Consider the following 10,180-nt stretch of genomic DNA (forward strand, 5'->3'; position numbering starts at 1 on the left):
GCAAACTTTATGGATTGAAGCCCTGTAGGAGCACTGAGATGACACTGATTGGGGATTATGAACCATGGGGAGAGTGGGGGGAAAGATTTCCAGGAGAAAGTATGGGATTTCTGTATCATATAGTCCTCTATTGTCATCACTGGAGTGTGGTGTTCCTCAGGGTCATATTGTCCTTTCATTCCCAAGGATTAAAGCTTATTAATGATGAATGAATGAATGAATGAATGAATGAATGACAATGAATGAGCAAGCTTTAGTTTGGCCTTACCAATGGAATCTCTAACGTAGGTAATAGATGGCATATTTGGATTTGAACAGTGCCCTTTTCTGGGTCATTGTAAAGGCATGTTTCCACACAGCATTTCCTAATTAGTCATTTTAATTAAGATTCTAAAGTTCTAACTCATGCTAATCTGTCACTAAACTCATGGGAAATTTGACCTGATCGTGTGCCTCAGAATTAAGTTCACATTACTTCGGAACCACCAATGATTGTGTGCTCTGTTTCAACTGTAGATAGCTGAAAAGGTCAGGAAAATAAAAATTTCATGAAGCATGTATGAAAGCATTCATGGAATTTGTTTTGTTGCCAGTCTCTGCCTAACAATGTTATATTTATTTGCATTGGGCCATTGTACTATTCACTGTGACTAATTATTCAATAGATCTTCAGAATGCAAAGCTTTGAACTGAAAACAGGTGCATAAGCAACGTATGGAGCTATTATGGGGCTTTAGATGAGAAATCATATATTTTGAGTGGATATAGGGGCCAACCATAATATATAGAGGAAATAACATTTGGGATAGAAGTTGACACCTGGTGAAGAACATATTTCAATAGATAAAAGCAGCATTAGATCAGAAACCAAAGTATATACAGAAGAAAATAGGAAGCAGTTAGTCACCAGCCAAGTAAGATGAAAAAAAAATGTGTGACTGTGATATAATTCTTTTCCACACTGAACCCACAATCTAAGGAGATATGCCTGCTAATCCACAGTCCAGGGAGATATACACAGAAAGGCAAGTTAGGGATATTCTTCAATCATCAAGAGAGAGAGCTACTGAAGGTTTTTAATAATAAAAAAAAATAGGTGCTCAAAACAATGCTTTATGAAAATTAAACCTGAAAAACTATTTAGGACAATTTGGAATGTGATGAGGCAAGAGGCAGAGTAACAAGCCATATAACATTAAGTCCTATAAAAAGCTTATTTTATAAAATACAGACATTTTAGAAATCCTACTAAAGATGGAATCAAAAACTGTTAGAACTAATCAACGAATTAGTAATTTTGGAGGACACAAAATTAACATACAAAAATAAGTAGTGTTTCTTCACAGTGAATCAGATTTTCTGAAAAGGAAATAAGAAAATTGATTTCATTCACAATAGTACCAAAGGCAATAAAATCCTTAGAAATAAATTTAACAAAAGCGGAAAAAATCTCTACTCTAAAAACTATAATACATTCATGAAAGAAATCAAATAAAAAAAGACACAAATAAATGGGAAGGTATCCTGTGTTCATGGACTGTAAAATTATTATTTTTAAAATGTCCATACTCAAAAGTCATCTATAGACTCAATGCAATCCCTATCAAGGTTTAATGGTGTTTTGGTTTACAGAAGTAGAAAAAAACACTCCTAAAATTTTTATGGAACCACAAAAAAATCCCAACTAGACAAAGAAAACCTGGTAAAGAACAAACCAGGAAACATCACACTTTCTAATTTCAAGCTATACTATCAAATTATAAGAATCAACATTCTTTTTGTGGTACTGGCATAAAAAGGGACACAGACCAAAGGAACAATAGAGCCCAGAAAGAAACCATTGTCAACTAATATTTGAAAAGAAAGCCAAAATAGTCAATGAAGATAGTATCTTCAATAAATGGTGCAGGGAAAGTTGAGTAATCACATGTAAAAGAATAAAACTTGACCCTTATTTTGCACCATTCACAGATTAGATTAACTCAAACTAGATTAGAGGCTTAAGTGTAAGAACTAAAACCATGAAACTCCTGGAAGAAATAAAGCTCCTTGACATGGGCCTTGGACATGATCTCATGGAAATCACAACTAAATCACAAGCATCAAAGTAAAAAACAAACAAGTGGAATGACATCAAACTAAAAAGTTTCTGTATAGCAAAAGAATCCATGAACAAGAGAGTGAATGGTTTTTCCTATGGCATGGGAAAAAAATACACATTTGCAAATCATATATCTGATAAGGGGATAATATCCAAAATATACAAAGACTCCCAAAACTCAATAGCAAAACAAACAATTCAATTAAAAAAACAAATTGGCAAAGGACCTGATTAGATATTTTTCCAAAGAAGATATAGGAATGGTCACAGGTACATAAAAATATGTTCCACATCTAGTCATTAAGGAAATGCAAATTAAAACCACAATGAGATGCCACCTCACTGTTACAATGGCCATCATCGAAAAGACATGAGTAACAGATGCTAGCATGGAAGTGGAGATAAAGAACTCTTCGTGCAGTCTTGGTGGGGTTGTAAATTGGTGCAGGCACTATGGACAACAGTATGGAGGTTCCTCAAAAAATTTTTAAAAAACACCTTAAGAGCCAGCAATTCAACTTCTGGGAATATATCCAAATGAAATGTAAACACTAACTGGAAAAAGTATCTGCATCCCCATGTTCATAGCAGCATTATTTGCAATAGCCAAGACATGGAAACAATGCAAGCGTCTATTGATGGATGAATGGATAAAGTTGTATATAACTATAGTGCAATATTATTCAGCCATAATAAAACAAGTAAATTCCACCATTTGCAACAACATGGATGGAGGTTTGAGGCATTATGGTAAGTGTAAATAAGTCAGACAGAAGAAGACAAATGCTGATGTCATCACTTATATGTGGAACCTAAAAAAACAAAATGAAAAACTAACACTGAACTCATAGGAAAAGATCAGATTTGCAGTTCGTACAGTTGAGCGGTGGGAGGAGGGTAAAGGAGAGGTGGTCAAAAGGTAGAAACTTCCAGTTATAAAATAAATAAATGCTAGAGATATAATGTAAAACCTGATGACTATGGTCAGCACTGCTGTGTGGAAAGTAGGAAAGCTGTTAAGAGAGCATGTCCTAAGAGCTCTCATCATAAGCAGAAATTTTCTTTTCATTGTATCTACATGATGGATGTTAACTTATTGCGGTAATCATTTCACAACATATGTAAATCAAACCATAATTCTGTATACTTTAAACTTATACCGTAATGTATGTCAGTTACAACAGGGAAAAATAATTAGAGACCAAACATTCAGAGTTGTTTCCATTTGCTTCTACTTCCTTACTTTTCCCTGAGTTAGTGATCAAATATTGAACTATATTTTAAAATATATTTGTATTCATTTCAGAGAGGAAAGGAGAGGTGATAGACAGATAGATAGAAACATCAATGATGAGAATCATTGCTTGGCTGCCTCCTGCACACCCCATACCTGAGGATCCAGCCCACATCCCGGGCATGTGCCCTGACCAGGAATCAGTCAGGACATGTGTTGTGACCTTCTGGTTCATAGATCGACACTCAACCACTGAGCCACACTGCCTGGGCTGAACTATTTTATGTCTAATTTCATTTGTATATGTATACAGGCTTTTATATATGTACTAGAGGCCCAGTGCACAAAATTCATGCACAGGTAGGGTCCCTAGGCCTAGTTGGCAATCAGGGCCGATCAAGGGCTTCCAGCTGCCAGCTGGGGCCTTCCTTCATTCCACGCCACCCCCTGGTGGTCAGTGCACGTCATAGCAAGCAATAGAACTCCCGGTCTCTTGGTCGAACTCCCACGGGGACACTGCATATTAGCTATATACATATATACATATATACATATATACATATATACATATATACATATATACATATATGATATACTAATCTACCCCAAATTCAAATTGTGAGTAATGTGTACAACTCTCCTATAAAATGTTTTCCAGTCCAGGCTACTCTTTTACTTAAATGAATATCATCTATACTCTTGTCCCTGAACTCACTACAAACTACAATAATGTTTACCTTTCCTCTTTGCTTCTAAAAAAGGCACCACTCTCCCAGCGCTTAGCTCGAGTCATTCCTCTTTGAAGGACTTATTTCTCTTTTTATTCTTCCTCACTACCCATCCACATTGAAATCTCTTGCTTTCATAATATTTACTTGGTACATGTGCTTTCCTGTTTTGTTAATCTTCTTTCTGTATATGTCTTTTCTACCAAAGATAAAGCTCTTTCTACCACTGAGGGGCTTTCCTATGCCGCGTGTGTGTGTGTGTGTGTGTGTGTGTGTGTGTGTGTGTGTCTTTCAATAAGTGGTAGAATATATTAATGGTAACTTTGGCATGTTCAAGCTATGTATATTCTTTAGGATCAGGTTACTCATACTCTTATTCTCTGAATTTTTAAGAGTTTTATCTGCAGGTTTTTGTATCACCAGAATTGCTCAGTCTCATTTTTTTGCTTGCATAAGGCAATATAGTGGATGTATTGACCCTATTATACAGTTTATTTCTGAAAGATGATAATGTATTTGTATCATTATCATCTTTGATAAGATGATTTAATAATTCAAAGATTCCCCCCACTACCTATGCCTACTTCTTCCAGATAATATTTTGTGATTTGGCCAGTTAGCTAAAAAGCCTATTTAATAATTTAAATTCTTTGATAAGACATTAAGGTTCAGCTATCTCATTGTAGCCCAGATATTTTAATAATGATATCCAAAGGTGAAGCCACACACATAAATCACTGAAGAATTTTGTTTGCAATCTGACAGCTTTTTGTCCTTGGTTTCTCACAACTCACATCAATTCCAAATTTGCATTCACAAGGCGAATCCCAGGAATAACTCAGGTTATTGGACCAAAACTCAGTATTTGGTAAGACATGCAGAGACTTATACGTGAAACCTTCAACTATGACATTAAAAAATCATCTATTCACAAATTAAACTTAGCTTAATTTCATCATTTGGAAGGCAAAATAGCCAATAGGAATCCTCTCTGGGCTGTATCTTGGTTCTTTTTGACAGAATGCCTCTGAATAGCTGTCAAAAAATCACTTTGAAAGAACTTAAAATCAGGCCCCCATTCATGGAGCTGGCATGCTGGAGGTGGCACAGCCACCATGAAATGAGTTGAAGGTAATTGGCATTTTAACAAGAAAAAAAAGTGGAGTAATAGTAGTTTGTTTGAGAAATAGTAGGTAGCAAGATGCAGGCCAACCAGACTTTGTAGGCGGCTGTGTACACTATTTACCTCTAAATTCCTCTGTTGAAGAGGAAGACCTAATGCACACACAACAAAGTGGTGGCATTGGATTATAATCCAGGTCCAGTGAAGGAGATAATCACTCACCCCTACAAGCTCTGATTAGGCATAAATTCTTTCTGTTCAAGTTTGTTGCCATTAAGCTGATAAATTATGGTCTTGAATCTTACCTGGTATAGCTCTGAATCCAGGGTGAAATGGGAATATGAGTTATGTGTAGTGTGCTTTTGGCAATTCTGTTAGAGCCATCCTTGGCACTCTATTCCCACATTGGCAACATGGGATAAGTTGTTGTTTTTTTCATCACTATTACTTTTGACCTTTGTATCAGCAATGGCAGCAAACAAGCCCTTAATCATTGCTGTTTTTTTCACGTGCACGAGAAGGCTTAAGATCAAGCCTCAAGGGACTGAGTTGTTCCACCTCTATTCAGAAACATAAAGCCATGTCCGAATTCAATGTGGCATTATGTTTATTGGGCCTGTTTAGAGCCAAAATATATAGGAAAATTAGTTGACATGTAGTTATTATGGTTCTGTCTCCAATCTAAAGCTATGGTTATTTCTGGAAGTGGTTCCATTACTGAAGATTCAACCTTGAAAAGACTGAATGGATATTTTGAGTTTTATGTGTTTTCTGCCTGTATATAAGTTTCTTAAACAACTTCAGTCTGATGTTGTGGACTTCTTTGGAGCACTGTGGATTCTTATTCTTACTCTGAGAAAACTAAAAAGAGAATATGTTTACATTTTCATTCTACTTTCTCTATTTTTTGTTTATTTACTTTTGATGAACGTGGTGATGAAATGCTGTTGTTGGAGAAGTTTCTGTATTCACAGTGCTAAATTAAAGGTGATAATTGTTTTCTGTGGCAAGGTTCCTAAATAGGAGAAAAGTTTTCCGAAATAGACTCAGGGAAAAGAAATGAAATATTATAGTTGAACATCCATGAGCACATTTTTCTTCATCAAAGAGAAAATGGTTAGAAAAAAAAGAAGCCTAAAAGTGAGCCCAAAATAGAGATTAATTTTAATTAAGGCTCAGAAGAAGATGACAAGTATATTGATAAATGACTTCTTTTGCTTTGCTTTGCTTTTCATTTCCTTTCACGGTCTATGCTTGAGATCAGAAGATTTTCTAGGCTTCAGTAGATGCTCATTAGACTAAATAACTAGGGCACTTTCAGGTATTCCAATAAAGATCTGATAGTTTTGGGAAAGGTAAGATGCTGACATACTTCCCCAGACTTCACAATTCTTTGAGCCTAAAATATTAATTGAACTCTTGTCAACCAAAAGACACCTACCTATGCATGAATGCTACAGAGATGGATAAACTTCAAGAACAAACCAATTCTATTGTGCAATTAATATAAATACACCAGGAACCCAGTGGAGGCAGGGAACTGGATTAGAAGTTCGTGTTCGGTAAAGAAGTGAATTGAGCTTCAAGGTAATCAATGAATTCTGCAGTGGCTGAGAGGGTGCTACATCTACATGGACCTAAAGTGCCCCAGGGAAGGAAACTACTCAGATGGACAGTTTTGCCACGCCAAAATATGCCTCTTAGGATATTGATTTTATATTGGTTATTTAAAAAAAAAAAGACTCAGGATTAACATTTGACACTATCCCTTTACTTGCCTAAAGGAATTCAGATAGAAAAACCTGCTTGCATATTCATCTTCACATTTTTATATTAAGTGTGGCCAATAGAGAGGAATCTAGCAAAGCCGTTTGTTAAACTCCTCTGTTTCTCATTGTTTCTGGGTAACCCAGCAACAGTTTGTTAACCACATGTTTTCTTTTTTAATCTAAGTGCTTATTTCCCCCTGTCTCTCTCTCCTTTGTCCGGTACGGCATCTAAGCCTCAACTGCCCTGTGGTATTTTTCACAGAAATAGAACACACAATCCTAAAGTTTGTATGAAACCACAAAAGAACCCCAACTAGCCAAAGTAATCTTAAGAAAGAAGAGCATAGCTAGAGCATTATGCTCCCAGATTTCAGACTATATTACAAAGCTACATTAGTCAAAACATTATGGCATTAACACAAAAACAGACACATTGATCAATGGAAAGGAATAGAGATCACAGAAATAAATCCGTGCATATATTTTCAATTGATTTACTACAAAAGAGGCAAAAATATACAATGGGGAAAGGACAGTCTCTTCACTAAATGGTGTTGAGGAAACCGGACAGCCACATGCAAAATAATGAAACTAGACCACTGTCTTATACTTTATACCAAATTAACTCAAAATGGATTGAAGACTTAAATGTAAGATCTGAATCCATAAATTACTAGAATGAAATATAAATGGTAAGCTCCTTGACATTGGTCTTGGTGATGATATTTTGGATTTGAAACCAAAAGCAACAAAAGCAAAAGCAAAAAAAAAAAAAAAAAAAAAAAGTGAAACAAAAAGTGAAAAAAAATCTACAAACCAAAGGAAACCATCAACAAAATGAAAAGACAACTTACTCTATGGGAGAAAATATTTGCAAATATATATGATTAGGGTTATATCCAAATTATAAGAGAAGTTATACAACTCAATGAAAAAAACAAACATTACAACTTAAAAATGGGCATAGGATCTAAATAGACATTTTTGTAAAGAAGATATACAAATGGCTAACAAGCACATGAAAAGATGCTCAACCTCACTAATCAAATGCCAATCAAAACCACAATGTGTTATTGCCTCACACCTGTTACAATGGCTATTATAAAAAAAAAATATAAGGAATAACAAGTGTTGGCAAGGATATGGAGAAAAGAGAGGCATTGTGTATTGTTGGTAGGAAGATGAATTGGTTCAATCACTGTGAGAAACAGTATGGAGGTTCTCTAAGAAGGACAAATGGAACCACCATACAATTCAGCAATTTTACTTTTGGGTATTTATCCAAAGAAAACAAAAACACTAATTCCAAAAACTATATGCAACTCCATGTTCATTGCAGCATTAGGTAAAGTAGCCGATATATAAAAACAACCTAACTGTCTTTTGATGAATGAAAATAAAATAATCTATGGTGTTTATATATAGAATGGAATACTATTTAGCCATCAAAAGGAATAAAATCTTGCCATTTTCAGACAACATGAATGGATCTTGAGAGCACTATGCTAAGAGAAATGTCAGACAGAGAAAGACAAATACCATATGATTTCACTTATATGTGAAATCTAAACAACAGCAGCAGCAACAACAAAAAACCAAGGTCATAGGTACAGAAAACTGATTGGTAGTTGCCAGAGGCAGGGGCGTGGGGTGGGCGAAATGGGTAAAGGAGGACAAAAGGTACAAACTTCCAGTTATAAAATAAATAAGTCATGGGAGTGTAATGTATAACATGGTAACAATGGTTAATAATACATTATTGCATATGTTAAAGGTTGCTGAGAGAAGAGATTTTTAAAGTCCTCATCACAAGAAAAAAAGTTGTGACCATAAGTGACTTGTTAACTAGATTTACTGTGATAATTTCACAATGTATACAAATATTTAATCACTATGTTGTATTCCTGAAACTAATATAATGTAATATGTCAGTTATAGATCAATAATAATGTATAAATGGCAAAAATGTAAACCAAATACAAAGATGATAGATTTAAACCTAATCGTATCAGTAATAAAATTTAATGTGAATAATATAAACATTCCAGTTAAATGACAGAGATGGACATGTTGAATAAATTCACAAGATTCAACTATATGCTGCATTCAAGAAAGATATTCAAATATAAAGACACAAATGGGCTAAACATAAAAGGATGGGAAAGATATACAATGCTAACAGTAACCAAAAGAATATTGGTGGGGTGGGCTAGAAGGGGTCAATGGGAAAGATAAAAAGGAGTCAAATGTGATACTTTCTACAATAAATATTTAAAAATAAATACATAAAAATATTGGAGTGCTATATTAATTGATATCAGACAAGGTAGATTTCATAGTAAAGAATATTAGTGTGGTAAAGGTGGCTTCATAATTATAAAGGAATCAATTTATTAATATAACAATAGCAATCCTAAATATTTTGAAGATGATAGTTTCAAAATACAGAAGGAAAGGACAGATAGAACTGCCAGGAGAAGAAAACAAATCCCAATTATAGTTACAAATTGTAATGCTGTTCTCAATAAATGACAGAACAACAGGTAGAAAGTCATCAGGGTCATCACAAACTTGAAAAATCCTATCAACTTACTTGACCTAACTGACATTTTTAGAGTGCTCCCCCCAACAATAGAAAACTTTTTAATGCGTTTTTGGTACATTTATACAGATAGACTATATTCTGAGCCATAAATCAACTCTCAATAGATTAAAAAAGATGAAACGCTTCTCTGATCACAATAAAATTAAATTAGAAATGAGTAATAGAATGATACTAGGGAAATTTAGAAGACTGACCATACAAACCATTGGCAAGAATGTGGAACAATTGGAACTTGCATAAACTGCTGGTGACACATTCATTTTGTTAAACAGCTTGGCAGTTGCTTAAAAACTTAAACATATGCCTCCCATGTGATTTATCAACTCCATTCCTAGAGAAATAAGTTTACATATTCATAAAAGCTTAATACATAAATTTTCATAGCAGCATTATTTGTTACAGTCAAAAGCCAGAAGCAAATGTAATTAACAACTGAATGGACAAATAAATTGTTGAATACCTACATACTCAGCAATAAGAAGAAACAAACTATGAACACATACAACATAAATAAATCTCCACATAATTATGCTGAGTGAAAAAAGCCAGGAAAAAGGAAAATATATATCTTGTTCCATTGATATATAATTCTAGAAATAGCAAAATAACCTAGAGTGATA

This window comes from Myotis daubentonii, chromosome 14 (genome assembly GCF_963259705.1).
Source record: "Myotis daubentonii chromosome 14, mMyoDau2.1, whole genome shotgun sequence".
Classification (NCBI taxonomy): Eukaryota; Metazoa; Chordata; class Mammalia; order Chiroptera; family Vespertilionidae; genus Myotis; species Myotis daubentonii.